This window comes from Cupressus sempervirens, chromosome 3 (assembly GCF_028749045.1).
Source record: "Cupressus sempervirens isolate cs-2001-9-10 chromosome 3, ASM2874904v1, whole genome shotgun sequence".
Classification (NCBI taxonomy): Eukaryota; Viridiplantae; Streptophyta; class Pinopsida; order Cupressales; family Cupressaceae; genus Cupressus; species Cupressus sempervirens.
Window position 1 is genome coordinate 34,409,152 of NC_143120.1, and position 3,684 is coordinate 34,412,835.

The 3,684-nt window shown below is 35.6% G+C and overlaps 1 long non-coding RNA gene across 1 annotated transcript; it reads left to right on the forward strand.

The window, feature by feature from the left end:
* Positions 1-2,367: 2,367 nt before the first annotated feature.
* Positions 2,368-2,799, forward strand: LOC149564642 (uncharacterized). Its single transcript, XR_016361447.1, has 2 exons — positions 2,368-2,414; positions 2,501-2,799. It is a non-coding gene; the product is annotated as an uncharacterized LOC149564642 (long non-coding RNA).
* The last annotated feature ends 885 nt before the right edge of the window (positions 2,800-3,684 follow it).

The window sequence follows — 3,684 nt, forward strand, 5'->3', positions numbered from 1 at the left end:
CATTTTGAACATCAACCTAAGGTTGAGTGTATTGCATACCTTGAACCGAAGATGATGTGCCTTGGCAATAAGATGCAAAAGATGGAATATCACCTACTTGATTTGTTGATGTTATGCCTTCAACATGACATGATGGATTGTGTACATCATCGGATCTACAAATTAGTGTCTCTTCAACATGAGAGGATGATATGACTCCAACATTGGAAGATTGTGTAGCTTCACAATTCAATTGTCTTCTTGAGCGTAATAGTCTCATTCATTCTCTTTGTCTTTCCAATTCGTCCTCTTTGTTTCTTTGTACCAGTGGTTCTTGATCCTCTTTGAAAGTCAATTCTTCATTATGGGCATATGCACCGAGTTGTGGTGCCAAAAAGGTGACAAGCCTTTTTTTTTTTCATTTTTCAATAGCGCACACGTGCTATTGTGCGTATGCACTATAGCACATACGCACAATAGCGCGTACGCACTATTAAAAAGAAAATTTTTTTATAAATGATGGGCTGCACACCCGTGGCCCATCATATTAACAGTGATTTTTACTATTTATAAGGGCAGCGCACATGCGAGTTGGAAAACAATTCATTTTCAACATCCCTTGCCAATATGCCTCCTCGCCGACAAAATCCAAGATCACCAGCACGTCGACGCCGACGCCGTATGTAATCTAAACTTGAGTTTGCATTATTTTATATGTTTTTCATATTGTTTTATAGGGTTTTTACAAATTTTATTTAGATTTGTTTATTCATTTGGATTCCAATTGATTCTTTATCAGGAAATGTCCATAATCAACCGAAAAATCCACAAAACCCTCAAGAACCTGAAGAACCTCAAAACCAAAATTCACAAAACCCTCCTAAAGAACAACAAATTCCACAACCCGAACCAATTCCAAGACCTCCACCAGGCACACAAGAAAATATATTAAATGAAATTGAGATAGGCAAAATTGAATTAGAAGGACTCATTGGTCGGTTGAAACAAGCTGGACAAACCAATCCAATGAGGGCTCAATTGGCATCATCCCTCGAATCCATTAAGACCTAGATAGCCTCAGTTACTGGTCAGTTAGATGTTTGGCGGGTTAAGAGGGAAGAACAAAAAAGATTTTATGCAAATAAATTGTCATATGAAGATGTTAAAAAAAAAGAAATACCAAAAGGTTCAATATGTGCATTATTTAGAAAACTCGGTGAGCAAAATACTGTTAGAGAGGGTACTAAACGGTTCCCCATCCATTGGTGTATACATGAAGCTATGAGAAATAATTTTTGGGATAGATGGTGGATGGTTTTTGATGCCCCTCCTTGCAACAATCACGAGGTCCCAATGTATTTTTTGAAGAAATTGTATTGTGAGTTTGTCTTTGGGGAGATCTCCAATTATTTTGATCTATTAGACTCCCAGGGTAGAGGTGGGGGGTCATCATTCGAGAGGTCGGGAGCACGTCGTGACCCTAATGTAGTTAGGGCACCTGTGGTCAAGCCACAACGTGAGCATGTGACTATTCCTTCAGTTGTGAAGGAACATGTAGAGGCCAGCACTCTAGGGACCATTAATGCTTTGACGCAGACCCTCATCCATTCAACGGGCCCATTAGTTGAGGGGGATTCTTCTGTGCGTCGTGGTCACATGTGCACTTCATGTAGATCCCTATGCACATTTGGCACTCATGCTGGGGATGTTGCGGATGATGGGATCATCAGTGATCAGTTCTTGAACGAAACATTTGGCATTGACACAGAGGTAAATTACAATTATAATTTACTAATTTGATCACATTTCATATGTATAGTGAATGATTAATTAATTAGCATCTATTGACATTGTTCAAAATTCAGTGTCAGAGTGTTGCCGAGCCTAGCAACGATGCTCTGGCCCCATTTTTTGTCCCCTCCACAAGTCCAAAGGTATGTATCGATTTAATCATTTAAATTAATACATATATTTATTAAGTTATCATATTAAGGATTGATAAAAAAAATTATGCATGTGCATCAGTTCTCCACAGGACCCTCAACCTTTAGTATGGACTCAGAGCATAGACATCGTACAAGCTTCGTACAGGTATAGTTGTTTCATGTTAATTTAATTCATTTGATTATATTTGTTTCATGTTTCATGTTACATGTAACGTGTATTGTATGACATGCAGCTCATGACGTCGGACACACCTCCTCATCTCCGACAGTCTGTTGATCATGGAGTGGCTGCAGCTATGGCTAGCTCACAGCCATTGACTGAGGTATGAAAGAATTTTCTCCATTTTAGTTGTTGTTTATAATAGTTAGTCTCAAAATTTCTAATGTTATTTATAAGTGATTATATTTATTGAATTGTTGTAGGGTCTCGTCACGTCTAATCGTCCATGAGCCTTCGAGGTGGACGTACAGAGTGACTATTTGATGGCGGTAAGAAAATAATTGATTTTGTGTGTACATATATTTGATTTCAATGTATAATAAATACTAATTCATATCTACTTTGTTTGTATCAGCTCGAGTTGGAGAAGAGCCTCAACAAGAGGACGAGCGAGCGTGTCAGGAGGACCCTATCATCTCCACCATCTCCCTCGACATGACGACAGAAGACGTCGAGAGATTTGTTTCCTTCCCCTCGTGGGAAGGAAAAGATATAGTTGATCTAGACATATATATAGGCATCAGTGGACATATTCGATACACATTTGATGTATATGACATTTTATATTTGATGTATGACATTTATTTGATGTATGACATTATTCGACTTATGACATTATTGGTTAATATATGATATGTTTGTTCATATGCGACATTATTGTTTATCATAATATATTATGTGTTTGTTAATGTACATGACATTATTGGTTATCATTTTATATTATATGTTTGTTCATGTATGACATTAAATAAGATATGTTCGTGTATGACATTAAATTAGATATGTGCATGTATGACATTAAATTAGATATGTTTATGTATGACATTAAATTCAATACCTAATATGTTTGAAACTTTGATAGAATATTGAGTAACAATAAAATTTATCACTGTTTAAGCATAAGTTAATCATTTGCAATATATCATTGTCATATGATTTATGATCTTGTTCATGCTTAAAGTTTTCCTTCTCTATCATTTTTTTATCAAGTTTAATTCAATACCTAATTAGTTTGAATTTTTGATACAATATTGATTAGCAATAAACTTTATCAGTCAAGATCGATTAGGACCTCCTGGCAATAAACTTTATCAGGTAATATTCGTGGACCTCCAGCCAATTGGTCACCTAAATGAGAACCTTGAGATTTATTAGGAACTCCATGAAAGAAATCAGTAGCTTGAGAAGCTCTCCATTTGTTAAGCTTCAATACATAACCACCATTCTTTATCATCAATTAAAAAATGTCAGAGATAGTAGAGAAAAGATGGATTATTTGCAAAAAAAGTCATTTTAAATATCATAAATGTAACATAATCACTGATAGTTTTCTGTGTTTTCATACATTAATGATTGTAACATAATCACCAGTTGATTGGAATGCATTGTTATTATTCTATAGTAACTAGATTAAGGTAAAAATAAAAGTTTAATAACTAGTTGTTATTATTCTTACATTTTTGGAAACAGGGGCAGCGTGAAGGATCTCTAATATTTTCCAAAATGGTGTTCCCAAATGCACACAATTCCACCAACGAC